Source organism: Hibiscus syriacus, unplaced genomic scaffold (genome assembly GCF_006381635.1).
Source record: "Hibiscus syriacus cultivar Baekdansim isolate YM2019G1 unplaced genomic scaffold, ASM638163v2 tig00002793_pilon, whole genome shotgun sequence".
Lineage (NCBI taxonomy): Eukaryota > Viridiplantae > Streptophyta > Magnoliopsida > Malvales > Malvaceae > Hibiscus > Hibiscus syriacus.
Genome location: NW_024061944.1, coordinates 1,059,404 through 1,075,146, shown reverse-complemented (window position 1 = coordinate 1,075,146; position 15,743 = coordinate 1,059,404). Strand labels below are relative to the sequence as shown.

At 37.7% G+C, this 15,743-nt stretch overlaps 1 pseudogene; it reads right to left on the bottom strand.

The window, feature by feature from the left end:
* Positions 1-2,237: 2,237 nt before the first annotated feature.
* On the bottom strand, positions 2,238-3,426 carry LOC120150287 (annotated as a pseudogene).
* Positions 3,427-15,743: the final 12,317 nt, after the last annotated feature.

Here is a 15,743-nt window from a genome sequence, read left to right as displayed (position 1 = left end):
TGAACAATCATTTTCCACTACGTTATTCTAATAAATTCGCTAGCTAAAAGTTTTGTGACATCAATGTCAGACTTTAGTGAGGTTTGTTAATAATGGTCATTTCCGTTGGCAGAGTAGAAAATTTAACAGCATAAAGATTTCGAACGGTACAAATTGGACTACAAGGCAATAACATAGATCCGAAATCCCTTCGATGCTACATATTGTAACTAATATTATTGCTAAACCACCATTCAAAATTTTAACATACCTAAAGTCTACTCTACAACTAAAGGTCACACAAGAATTATAAAAACAAAAGTTCATTGTCAAAATGTATTTTCTACTTATTAAAGGGTTCTTCTTGGAAAACCCATTACTTTTGCTATTACACTCTTTTTCAGAAATTGCATAGAAACCTTTGTTTTGTTTTATGGCAAATTCTATATACTTTTCTCTTACTGATGCTCATATACTTCCGATTATTACATTTATCTTCCCATCTATTTCTAGAAAGAAGTATAATGTTTTCTTGAGTTTTAGATGTGAAGATACCCACAATAACTTTACATATCAACTATTAAGCCAAATAAAACAAAGAAAGAGATGAAAACAGACCTGTAAAACTTCATATTGCACTATAATATAACTTGTTTTGAAGCTTCCAGCGATCGTCTCTACTCTACAGTGAACACTAGGGTTTGGGAAAAAGGGGGAAAATGAATATAGGAACATAAATTGTTCATTAGAATATCAGATTAATTAATATTTTTAAGATACTTACAAATTGGTTACCAAAATTGATTTAAGAATATTGGGTTAAACATAAATGAATGAACATAAACGAACATAACCGAACGAACATAAACGAACATAACCGAACGAACATAACCGAACGTTCACGAACGTAAATGAACGAACGAGACCTATGTTCATGTTCGTTCATTTAATTAAACGAACACAAAATCTTGTTCATGTTCGTTCATTTAATAAATAAACGCACATAAACGAACTTCCAGCCGCACGGTTCATGAACGGTTCGTTGAACGTTCAGTTCATTTACATGCCTAAACAAAACTTAGATAGCCCACAATCCGGATCCGATTTATTTATCGATCAATCCGATTCAAGGATTGCAAAACCAAAGACGATACTCTCAATCTAATTTATTACATTCATAATCGTCAAGATTCAAACTCCTAACCTTTGTTTAAGGAATCTAATGTCTCGTCTTCCTAGATCAATTAGTTATTGATATCGATTATTGTTATTTAAATGTAAAAATAAAGTTGTAAATAATTATTAAACATATATTCGAAGATAATGAACAAAAATAATGCAGAAAAACCAAACCTTTTTATCATTGGATATAAATTACAACACAAAATGCGTTCCACGTTTCATCACACATCTACATGACTCTCGGATTCATGGAAAGAAAATTATGAAAATTGGTCCACCATTAATAAATTAAATCTTAAAAATAATTCCATTTTATATAAAATATATTTAAACATGAATAGATTTATAAATTTAAATGTACACAGAATATATATATATATATTAAGAGAAAATAACCTCAGTGATAAAAAATGCCTTATAATATACGATTTTAATCATTTTTTTTGGATTTGCCAAAATAACCAACTAAATCGCAATGCGATCGATAATTCGCAACGCGATCTCCGGTATCGCAAATCAGTTTCCAGATTCTCAACGCGAACTTCGACTATCGCATTGCGATTTACATATTCGCATTGCGATAGTCCAAGTTCGCGTTGCGATTTATTCTACGACCACGAGACGAGACGGCGGCGGTGGCGGCGCGCGAGAGTCCCCCTTGTTCTCTATCACTCAACAAGGAAGTGGGAAAGCCAAACCTTAAATACCATTCCCAATAGTGTTTCCAATACTATGTGAGATTGAGCATTACCAACACTTGTTCCCAATACTATGTGAGATTGAGCCTTAAATAGTGATATTATTTTTGAATGTTTTGCTTAAAATTACAATAATCGCGATTGATTGTAGATTGACATTTAATTATGACATATTTAATCGTATAATACTAATGCAATTGGTTGTTGATTCAGTTGTTTTAAGGTGCATGATTGTTAATTGTTTCCTGAATAATCACATTGTATTGGAAACAAGTGTTGGTAATGCTCAATCCCACATAGTATTGAAAACACTATTGAGAATGGTATTTAAGGCTTGGCTTTCCCACTTCCTTGTTGAGTGATAGAGAACAAGATAAGGTCAGATCTGTCCACAGAATTCACATTACACATGCAAGAATCATTTGTTTAGAAGCGCAAAATATCTTACCACCACAGTGCGAACAACACCTCCACTTGCACCATCACGAGCAATGGCAAGGGAAACTGCCTTAACCACTAATTGCTATTGAATTTCCATAAAACAATTCATAATAAAGTTAATGGTCAACCAACCAATAAGTATTTTTACAAAATATCCATGAACCAGTTAAAAGAATTAGAAAACCTTTGTCAAGTTTGATTAAAACAAAATGTACCTCAGCTTCATCCTTTGTCGTTCCTTCCTTCCATGCCTGATCAAAAAACCATACAAGTAACTGGAGCCAGATCCTGCACAAAGGTCAATCCAAATCATAACTATTTTTCAGCAGAAGTAGTGACCACTTACTAATGGCACCCATTGTTTTCTTAACCAAACTCCCAATATTTTAGGTTCATTATAGGAACTAGGTGATGTACAACTTTGAAAAACTAATAACTAGAGGGGAGAAAAAAAAGTTAATCTTATTTCATTGGTAATTTGTTAAGTAATTATGGAGAAGACATTGCATATATTACAACCGACTCCTCATCATAAGGGAACGAGTATATTTAGCCAAAAATTCTCAAGGTTATAATGACTGCATTGAACCTCCTCCAGCTCCAATTTCTCAGGCTGAACTAAGGAAAGAGTGAAAACCAGTCTTAGCAATATGTGGGTGAACCTTAGCCAAAAGAAAAAGGCCATACAAATGCCAACTATGCATATAATTGCATACATGTAATTTAATTTAATGAGGCTGTAAAATCAAAACAGGTAAACAGGCATCAAGCTGGACTCCCTAATGGAAGGAGAGGATGCTTAAGTTGAAAGATGAAAAGAATATAATACCTCCGATAGCAAAAGGCTGCTCAATCAGTGTTCCACCAGGAGGAACTCCATATATTTACCACCCTCATACTTATCCCATCCACCAACAATAAGGCCAGTCTCAAGCATGTTCTACTCAAAATATAATAAAAGTGGGTAAACCACATAGACATGAACAAAGGAAGCTGAAAAGTCAAATGCATAATGTTTTGAGAGAATATAGACCAATTTCCATCCTCAACAGAGTTTTAGAGACAATTCAATGTTGGCAGCTTTACTTTCAAAAAAAAAAAATTTACTAAGCTTTCTACTCTTTTCTTTCTTCTGTTTCTACCGTTTACTACTTTCTTCTCCTCTTTGGGCACCACAGCTGTTGTCTCTTTTCTTATACATATATTTTATATTTTTAATTATAAACGTGTTCCTCATATTACTCGTGTGAAAGCTCTTTCTATGCACCTCTAGCAACAAAGGACTCCTAATGCCTAGAGTGCTTGTCCCCTTGAGGTCTTGACTACATTGGCATCAAGTAATACATACAATCTGTATAATAGGGAGGGGATGTGTAAACATGCACTAAATTTACCATGCACACCTTTAAAAAAGGAGGACTAATAGGATGGGAAAAGGATGACAAACAAAAAAGTAGTCAAGTAAAATTTCTAAATCATAAGCTCAAACCTTGTTATTGTATGATAGTAACCTGATAAGGTTTGCAGTAACTTCGACAGTTGCAGGTTGCCCAAGATGAATCCTGTTTTATTCAATTATTCTTCTTTATTTTACCCTAAATATGTTTTACCCTAAACATTTAGAACCTTTCCTTTTTTTTCTTTAGATTTTTCTTATTTTCTTAGTTTTTACTCGAAATTGTTATTTGGGTATTGCTTGTTTGCATATACCGGGATAGGATCATGATGATTAAGGTTATTATAGAAGAGGAAGTAGTGAATGTACTTTCAGTGTACGCCCCACACGTTGGCCTAGGGGAGGGGGAGAAACGTTGCTTTTGGGATCAGTTAGATGATATACTTAGGAGCATTCCGGAGGACCAAAGAGTTTTCATAGGGGGAGACTTCAATGGCCATATAGGCAGTGCAACCGACGGGTATGACGGTGTTCATGGGGGTTTTGGTTATGGTAGCAGGAACGATGAGGGGCGTACGTTGCTTGATTTTGCTACTGCTCACGATTTGGTGATCACTAACTCATTCTTTAATAAGAGAGATGCGAACTTGATTACGTTTCATAGCGGGGGACATTGTACCCAAATCGACTACATCTTGATTAGAAATCGGGAACGATGGGCTTGCATTGACTGTAAGGTCTTCCCTGAAGAGGCATGTGCATCACAACACAAATTGTTGGTTCTGGTGTTCCGCGCACCCCACGGGAGGAGCACTCATAGGAGGGCTAAACTTGGTAAACCTAGGATCCTCTGGAAGAACTTACATGGAGCGACATCTGATGACTTTAGGAGTAAGGTTTGTCTAATACAAGTTTTAAAACTACAAACTCAAATAATGCAGATATGTTATGGAAAAATATGGCAAATTCCATCAGAGAGGTTGGCAAAAACACCCTTGGGTTGTCGACGGGGAAGGCCAAGGAACATAAAGAATCGTGGTGGTGGAACGACGAAGTCCAAACTAAGGTGAAGACAAAACAAACTTGCTTCAAGGATTTCTACAATGAAATGACGACGAAGAAAGGTCGAGAGCTAAACAAAGATACCAGGAGGCAAAACGGGAAGCCAAGAAAATGGTAGCTAAAGCAAAGGATAAGGCATACGAGAAAATGTACAAGAGATTAGACACCAAGGAAGGACAAAATGGCATCTTCAGACTTGCAAAATCTAGGGAGATTAGGAAAAAGGATCTAGGTAACATTAGGTTTATTAAGGACAACAATGGTGTTCTTTTAGCGAAAGATCACGATATTAAGAGGGTTTGGGGTAGTTACTTCTTTGGCTTATTTAATGACGGTGCCTCTCCATGTAGAGATAGTATCGTTGATGGGTTAGCCGACTATCATACTACGACCAATGACTGCCCTACAAGTAGGATTGGGTTTGAGGAAGTCAAAATGGCCCTTAGAAAGATGGGAAGGGACAAAGCTGTCGGTCCTGATCAAATTCCTATCACTGTGTGGTTGGCCCTAGGAGAAGAGGGAGTTAAGTGGTTGACCAACCTTTTTAATATTATTTTAGAGACTGCCAAGATGCCAGAGGAGTGGAGAGAGTCTACGGTGATACCAATCTATAAAAATAAAGGAGATCCCCAACATTGTGGTAACTACAGAGGTATTAAACTACTCAGCCATACCATGAAGCTATGGGAAAATGTGATAGAGACTAGGTTGAGACAAGTTACTAGGGTTTCGGAAAACCAATTTGGCTTTATGCCAGGCAGGTCTACCACGGAGGCGATTCATCTACTTCGACGGCTTATGGAGAAATATAGGGAAAAGTCTAGAGATCTTCACATGGCGTTCATTGACCTTGAGAAGGCTTATGATAGTGTACCCCGCGATACGATCTGGAAGACTTTGGAAACGAGACGGATCCCAACTGCTTATATCCGGGCGATTCGTGATATGTACTGTAGATCTACTACTTACGTCAGGACTACAGTTGGCGACTCCGAGGCATTCCCGGTGGAAATCGGACTCCACCAGGGGTCGGCTCTTAGCCCTTACATCTTCGCCTTGATTATGGACGACATCTACTATGCGACACCAGACGGTGTACCTTGGTGTATGCTTTTCGCTGACGATATTGTCCTAGTTGCTGAAACAAAATCTGAGTTGAATAGTAGACTGGCTACCTGGAAGACTGCTTTGGAAGAAAAAGGTTTAAGGATCAATATTGAAAAGACAGAGTATTTATGTTCAAACTTCAATGGGAACCAAAACGATGAAGATGTAGAAGTATGCATAGAAGGACACGTTCTCCCCTCAAAGGATTGTTTCAAGTATCTAGGGTCTATGATACATAAAGATGGGGGTGTCGATGATGACGTTACACACCGTATAAAGGCGGGATGGCTAAAGTGGAGGGCCGCTACTGGAGTTCTGTGTGACAAGAAGGTGCCTCTAAAACTTAAGGGAAAATTTTATAGAATGGCAATAAGACCAGCACTGTTGTATGGATCAGAATGTTGGGCAACCAAGAAGGATCACGTAAGGAGGATTGAGGCCGCAGAAATGAGGATGCTTCGATGGACATGTGGTAGGACTCTATGGGATATGACGACTAACTCTGCTATTAGGATGTCCTTGGGGGTGGTGTCTGTTTCCGAAAAATTGAGGGAGGGAAGACTACGGTGGTTTGGGCATGTCCTTAGACGACTACCGTCGGATGCGTTCAGGAGGGTAGAATCGATTACAGTCGACGGTGCCAGAAGGAAAGGACGACCAAGGCGGAAGTGGGAAGACTGCTTGAGATCTGATTTGAGGGATTTAGCCCTTACCGAAGACATGACCTCTGATAGGAAAATATGGAGGCTAAAGACTAGGGTAGTCGAGTAGTGTGGGTCACATCTATAGGGTGTATCATCTCTGTCTTCTTTTAATGTCTTTGTAGTATTTTCCATGACTTCTACTTTTTATATGTTTCTGTTATTGGTATTTATGAAGGATTAGAACTGCGCTTGCTATCGTTGACTTCTGTGTATCATTCTCTTCATGTTTCCTCTTTTAAATTTAGCCGGGTCTTATGTTTCTGTCTATATGCAGAGATTCTTTCGCAGGGATTATTATGCAGGGATTAATTCCCGTTACAGACGCACATATGATTTTAATGACTGCATATGAATATTGTTTAGCTATGTATTTATTTATATATGCACTGCATTTTATCTATATTTTTAATTTTCTGACTGCCGGAGGTCTTCCACGGAAGCTACTCTCAACCTGGCGTTGGGAGCAGCCTACTACCCTACCTCCCCCTTACCCCATACATATGGGAATTGGGTTTTGTTGTTGTTGTTGCTTGTTTGCATATTTTAGTATGTAAATTTATCTTATTTATTTATAATATTTAGTGAGCAATTTATATGGACTTTTGAGTGATGATATATTTCTGGCGCTGCTAAGTTGGAAAAAGGAGAGGAATTTGATCTTGAGGCTGAAATTGGTGTAATGTTGGCTTCAAGACTTCAATGGTTTTTATCTTTGGGTATCGGTTCTCTGAAAGGTTATATTTTAAAATTTATTGTGTTCATTTTCTCTTTATTTAAATTTGTGATTATTGAATATTTATTGAATTTAATTGATGATTTGCTTGGATTTATAGTGTGGCTTATTTCCTAGAATCACGGGGTACGTTTGATGATGTTTTTCTAAAGGTAACGGGACCTCGTTAAAAGTCCCTCTAATCTTATATAGAATATATTAATTATAATGGAAAATGTACATACACTTTAACTTACAACCAAAATAGCCTCTAAATTCCGAGGACAACACATAGAACCTAAACTGGAGCAAGAAACTCCTACTTAAAATAATAAAACTACTAGAACTCCTCTCCCACCCACACTTACCTAATACTCGACTTAGCCAGAGCATCTGCAGTTGTGTTGCGACATCGTGGGATCCACCTGACCACGACACCAAACAATTTAATTGAATCAAGTAAAATCGAAACCAAGCTGGAACAGATTACAGGAGGGTCGAGCTTTTGATTGATCTAGTCCACTACCGCTCTACAGTCAGATTCTATAATAAGCCAATGTATCTCAAAATTTGCAGACATTAGAAAAGCTCAAATCCTTTCTTCACAGCAAACAACTTCACTATAGTTGAAGCGCAAACATCAGAAGGTTCTAAAACTGTCATAATATAACCCCATCCGAGTCCATCAAACCCCCTCCCACACCGCATTTGGAACCACAAAAAGAAACCATCCCATCCGTATTTAGCTTGACATACCCGTAAGGAGGGGAAAACCATTTGACTTGAGCAAATTTCGACTTAAGAATAAGACATGGATTCCTCGCCAAAAGAGGATCAGCCAAGACAATTGACATTCTTCAAATTTGGCTTTTAGCCACGATGCAAGGTGAGATTTGACCAACCAGTTGCAACCAGTCCATTTTCTTATCGTTAAATAACAATTCATTCCTAAAAAGCCACAAGGTTCAAAGTAAAGCAAGAGGGATATAAGCAGGGATTCAAATCGCGGTCGTGGTCACGTTTTCGGTCATGTCGCGTTTACTACGATTGTGGCCGTAGCGGACATTATTGCGGGTATAGCAGAAGGCAGTACTACCGCTATTTCGCGAGCACTATCGCGATGGTGAACCGCTATTTAAAACCCTGGATATAAGACCAAACCTAACTTATTGAAGCGGATTCGAGGCCCCCTCATGCTTCCAAGAAAAGTGGTAGGTTCACAATGCAGCATCGTATGAATCCTCGAGAGACTGCAGAAACTCATCCCCACTTTCCAACTAAACCAACAAGAGAAAATTATTATAAAAGGGACATTGTTAAAACTGAGAAGAACACCTCATGGGAAAACAAAGAGAACAGAAATGGAGTGAAGGAAAACATAATGTAGGCTAAAAACTATGCATAGCCCTTGGTCAAAAGACCTGTTAATATAGCCACGCTGATTGCCTCCTTCATGGATTAACACTTGATAGTTTAACCCAACAAAGGACATTTGGCTTAACCGCCTAACAATTTACCAGAAACAGTTAGCAAAGCCAACAGCTAACGGCTCCAGTTGGCAACCCTTCCAGCTGGTAACGCTCAATTCTTAACATTCACCCCGTTTTTCAACTTCTTGAGGTAAAAAAAAACTTAATTCTTGTGCAGCTGAAGCCTCTGCAGCGAGAAAACATTAAGCTTTTGGCGTAACTCCTAAAACCGTGTTGTAACTAACGGCTTGGTTAAAACATCCGCAATTTGACAATTTGCAGGAACATAATTGACTATTAATTGTTGGTCCATGACATTCTCCCTGACAAAATGAACATCAAGATCCACATGTTTAACTTTAGCATGCAAGACTGGATTAGCAGCCATGGCTACGGCGCTGGTATTATCACACCATATAACTGGAGCTTGAGACAGTTCAACATTCATATCATCTAGAACTGCTTTAACCCACAGAACCTCAGCAGTTGTATCAGCAAGGCTTCTATATTCTGCCTCAGCTGTTGATCGAGACACTGACCTTTGCTTGCGTGAACTCCATGACAACAAATGACTACCTAGGTAAACACAATACCCGGAAACCGATCGCCTATCATCGGGATCACTGCCCCAATATGTATCTGTAAAGGCCTTGATTTGAAGTTGCCCCTGTCCCTTGTTCAACCATAATCCATAATCCATTGTACCTTTTAGGTAACGTAGAATGCGTTTAACTCATATCCAATGAGCTTCACAAGGGGACTGTATAAATTGTGCTACCTTATGAACCGCAAAAGTAATGTTTGGTCTAGTGTGACACACATACAATAGTGCACCAACTGCACTTCGATACTGTTGAGAATTAACTGGAGCTCTTGCATTTTCTGAACTCAACTTGGGTGTAATAGATAAGGGTGTGTCCACTGGTTTAGCATGAACATTAAACTTGGTCAACAGTTCCTGCACATACTTTTTTTGACTCAAAAACATTTCAGTTGTTGCATTAACAACTTCAATGCCCAAAAAATAGTGAAGAAGCCCGAGATCCTTTAACGAGAACCTGTCATATAGCTGCTTCTTAACCTCGTTAACACATTTTTCAGAAGACCCTGTGACAAGAATATCATCAACATACACAACAACATACGTGATATCATGCTTTGTGCCACGAATGAATAACGAGCTATCAGCTCTAGAAGGTCGAAATCCCATGTCACACAAGCACTGTTGAAGTTTTTGATACCAATTGCGAGGGGCTTGTCTAAGTCCATAAAGGGACTTTTGAAGCTTGCACACTAGATTTTCTCCATGATCAACAGTCTGTTCGAACCCTTCTGGTTGAATCATGAATACCTCATCCTGTTGATCGCCTTTGAGGAAAGCATTATTAACATCTACTTGATAGACTTGCCATCCACGTGAAGCAGCAACCTATAGTAACATATTTATCGTGAAGAATCGCACCACATGACTGAAGGTGTCAACAAAGTCGCATCCTGATACTCGAGAGTACCCTTTTGCGACAAGCCTTGCTTTGAATATATTAACAGAACCATCCGAGTTGTGTTTAATGCGAAACAACCACTTACACCCAATGGCCTTTCGATCAACTGACAGAGGAACCAACTTCCACGTGTTATTATCAGTTAACGCCTTGAACTCCATTTCTACTGCATTACGCCAATATTTATGTTGTAAAGCATCATGCACATTCAGAGGAGTCTCATTAAACAAAGCATTATAAACCTTAGGTTTGAAAATTCCTGTTTTGCTGCGTGTGACCATGTGATGCTTATTTGTGATGTTCTAAGCATCCACATAGTTATATTCATCAGATACAGTCCTGCTTGAAGCACTTGGCTCCTGAACACTTATTGAACCATTCTGATCATCATTTAGAGTAGCATTGGAATGTGTAGGCTCACTATGAGTATCCTCTAGTTGAGCAACAACTCTCGACACATCATCTGGCTCTTCCTCTATTGTGTGAGCTCTATCATCATGTCCATCACTTACACCAGGTGTGTGAGATGAATCAACCATAGTATCTTCCACTAGATCAGGTATATTAACCGGATTATCACACCCTGTATCCTCGTGATCGGTCATGCTGAGTTCCTTGCAAGGAAAAAAAACATCACAGTCGACTTATTTAACATGTTGATTGATACCAACACACCGAGACACACATGGAAACACATTTTCATTGAACACCACATGTCGAGATATATACACACAACCTGATTCGTCAAGGCATTGATATCCATGGTGTTGTGGAGAGTTGCTAAGAAACACACACGGCTTGTACCTGAAGTCAAACTTGCGCCAATTGAAAGGTCGAAGAAATGGGAAACATTGACAACCAAATACATGAAGAAACTGATAATCGGGTTTCTTACCGTACAACTTCTCAAATGGTGAGATCCCTCCAAGCAAGTCTGCAGGTAACCTATTGATTAGGTAAACTGCAGTAAGGACATCATACGACCAATATTTGAAGGGAATGACTGACTGAACTAGAAGTGTTAAGGCTGTATCAATGATGTGCTGGTGTTTACGCTCAACTACACCATTCTGTTGCGAGGTATGTGGACATGTGTGTTTGATTCCAACAGCTGCAAGACACTGCTCTAAACATTGATACTCACCCCCACCATCAGTTTGTAATGCAACAATGTTTGTTTTAAACTGATTTTTAACAAGAGCATGATACAAATTGAAAGTTTGAGTAATGTCCGATTTATTACACATCAAGTATACCCAGGCATTCATGCTGTACATTTCTATAAACGAAACATAATATTGCCAGCCACCAGGCTTAATAGGTGTTGGACCCCATATATCAGTTTCTACCAGCTCATACAAACGACTATAAACTGTATCCGATTGCAAAAATGGAAGCATGTGACTTTTTCCTAGCTGACATGCAACCCATATTTCACTATTATTATGAACACCATTCTTAATGTGAAAGAGTGAATATATAGTTTTCGACGCAGGGTGTCCCAACCGTCGATGCCATAGCCAGAAGCTTTTATTGGACTTAACATCTTTTTCCTCAGCAGAAGCAGTAACCTGATGAAGCATGCCATCCATTCGAGCAGTTTTATTAAAGCAATGCATCCCATTTTCCAGTTTACCTTCTAACTGGATTCAGTCAGTTTATTCATCCTTCACAAATCACTTGTCTGAGTGAAATTCGAGATATACATTGTTGTCTTGTGTAAGTTTAGAAACAAATAACAAGTTCCTAGTTATTTTTGGAACGCGCAAGACATTCTTTAGCTGTAAATCATATGTATTGGCAATCAATGGCAAATTACTTATATGTGATATTGGTAATGTGGAACCATCACCAAGGTAGACCTTACCTTTTCCTGAGTATGGTCGACCCAAGGATGCTCATGCTTTGTCCTAGGTCACATGGTGTGTAGCACCAGAGTCGGGATACCATTTCTCAGCAACAGACATAATTTCTTTAGCGATGAGAGAGTTGATTTGCACAGTGTCAGTGGTGGCATCTTCAACGACCACCTCACCTCCTGCAGCTGTATGAACAAATGAATTATAAGACGAATCATTAGCATCATATTTACACACATTAGCCTGTATCTTATTGGTATCTCTTGACTACCTCGAAGCTACGCCTTTAAAGTTCTCATCGAAGCGATGCCAACACCTATCCACTAGATGACCAATCTTCCCGCATAATTGACATTGATGCCTAGGTATGCCCTTGTATTTATTCACGTTTTGAGTTTTTTCACGAGAATCATTTGACCTATTACTAGTGTAATATCTGTCACGATTACCATTAGCATTTCCTCCATTGTAATTATTATGCCTGGTCAAGTTTATGCTGACCGCTGTCTTCATAAGATCACCAATCCTTGATTCAACATCAATGAGAACCGAAGTGACAGTGTCAAAGGTAAAAGGTTCACGACTCACTGTTATGGCAGCAACAAACGGTTTAAAATCATCTGGAAGCCCATTGAGTAATGTAATAATTTGATCGATCTCAAAAACTGGGCTTCCACTTGTCGTAAGTAAATCACAGATCTCTTTGATTTGTGTGGAAAATTCACGCACATATATGTCTCCTTTTTTAAGAGACCTGAGTCTTCCATGCAAGCTCATAATCTTTGTAGTGGAGAGCTTAGAGAACATGCTGAGAACTGTATTCCAGATCTTAGCAGAGGTATGTGCTCCTACAAGCTGAGGGAGAATGGATGAACTGATTGTTGAAAGAAGCCAGGATGACAAAGAACTATCTTGCTTTTTGTGTCGCCGGTACACTGGATTTACTATTAATTCACCAGACTCATCGACAATGGTTTGAGGTGGTATCGGCAGCGATTCATCCAGCAGATGTTCCAGCTCATGTCCTTGAATCATAAGGAGAACTTGCTGCTTCCAAAGAAGGAAGTTGTTATCATCTAGTCGAACATTAACATACTTGTTCATGAATGGCGTTTCCACCATCCAATTATTGGCTGCAGCAACACTGCTTCCTTCTGATATTGCTTCGACTGCAACAAACGAGTTAGACATGATGAGCAGAAAATAGAATCATCAAAGAGAGATCACCGTTGAATCACTGGTACTTGGATCGCTAGACATCTGATACCATGTTAAAACTGAGAAGAACACCTCATGGGAAAACAAATAGAACAGAAATGGAGTGAAGGAAAACAGAATGTAGGTTAAAAATTATGCACAACCCTTGGTCAAAAGACCTGTTAATATAGCCACGCTGATTGCCTCCTTCATGGATTAACACTTGATAGTTTAACCCAACAAAGGGCAGCTGGCTTAACTGCCTAATAATTTCCCAGAAACAGTTAGCAAAGCCAACAGCTAACAACTCCAGCTGGCAACCCTTCCAGCTGGTAACGCTCAATTCTTAACAGACATAAATTATTAATACTTAAAGGCACTCTCCTCTTGATCAACTCGGCTTTAACTGGCACTCGCTTGTTCATCACTAGCCAAATGAAAAGTTTAACTTTAGGAGGAGCAAAACCGGTCCAAATGAATTTGTTCCAGAAGTTATTTGAGAGGAGAGAGCCACTGTATAAATTCTTTAAGGACTTAACCGAAAAAGAACCATCACAGGAGCCTAACCAACGAACCCAATCATCTTGTAATCCACTGGATATGAAGTTATTAAGCTTTGACAATAACTTGTTCCTGGACTATTTTTCTCGATCGAATAGATCCAGTGGTACCAAAATCAGTAACCACACCATCCTTATTCTAATTTGGTATTTTCCAATCCCATCCCAATTCCAATTTGGTATTTTTCAATCCCATCCCAATTCCAATTTGGTACCAAAATCAGTAATCACACCATTTTTGTCCACAACCAAAGCATATATGCGAGGGAAGCAAGATTTTTGAGCCGAACCATCCAACCATACATCCTACCAGAAAGATATATCATTATCATCACCTACTTGAAGAGATAAATGTAACACACATGCATATCCGAAAAGAAAAGTTTTAAGAATTGAAGTTAAAGATGTCACATCAATCGTATAAACAACACTTACTATGCAAAAACTCGTAATTTTTTTGTTTCTTTTAATAATTCCAAATTGAATATAAATATTAAATTATTAATTTCGTAAAAATCATAATTCAATAAGAAAACGTTAAAACTGAAATCAATTAAAACTATAACTAATTAATTTGATATTGTTTAGTGCTAATACTAACCATTTTGACATTACTATGTTTTAACGATATTAAGTATTATTTGCAAACCATGAATTAAAATACTAATATCAGAGCCACTATAATATTCATAATATACATGCCACTACCGAAGTATAAAATACCAAAAGTGATGTCCTTTTTTAGATGGTAGTTGGGTTCTGATGAGGTGATGCTGAGAATCTCCCTACTCGTTAGTAATATACATGTGAAACAATTATACGTTAAGTATATCATACTTAGTGAGGCATACTAGGCATATATAAAATAAATAAATAAATAAAAATGGATATAAGAATATTAAATGTTTATAATAAAATAGTCATGTAAAAATCAAGTAAACAGATAAATGAAATTTATTTTAAATCGTTAATTTCAAGCCAGAAATTTCCACCCATTCAGATTCATTAATCTATAGCCCAAATGTATATCGTGTGAGAATCTAAGGTACGTGAGTCTCATCGAGTGCTAAACTGGAGTTCAGGCACTGTAGAACACACTAGCACTATATTAGGTATCGGGATGGTAGTTCATGACGTTAAAACACCATGAACCCCAAAGTTACACATGTAATGCTTGGAATACATAAATGCAATATTTACTGGAGTACCCAAAGGTACTAATATTGCAGTGCATAAAGCACTAATCTGGAGTGCACGAATGCACTAATACTAGAGTGTACAAATACACTAAACTAGATTGATCTATAACACTTCAATTCATGGCATGCCAATTGTACCTTTAATCCTCATTATATATACATTGAGCTTTCACATTAAAATCTCAGTTCAATCAGATCATAGGAATATCAACATACTTTTCAAGTCATAAAAAATATCACAATGGCAATCATCGCTAAAAATAATTCGAATATCAATTCACATATTAACCATTCATTCGTACGAAATAGATAAATTCCCATAAATTCATTCGATTGGGCAATTCATGCCCAAAATTATTTAAATTAAATAAATAATCATCTAAATAAAATTTATAAATTCTAACTTCAATTCTTAAAACTTTTCTTTTTGGATAGAAATTGAGGTTGACTCATCGTAATTCGAATAAATATATATAAATAATGAAATGCACTCACCTGATGTCTCACTTGTAGCTCGAATTGTCAAGTTCGAACTGCTATCCAATTCATTATTTTATTTTCGTTCACTTTAACTTTGATTACGATCGTGATCTTCCAAAATTCAATTATCCGTCAAAAGTAAATTTAACATACGTTAGTATCTAACTAACATACTATGCACATATTCGAATAAAAT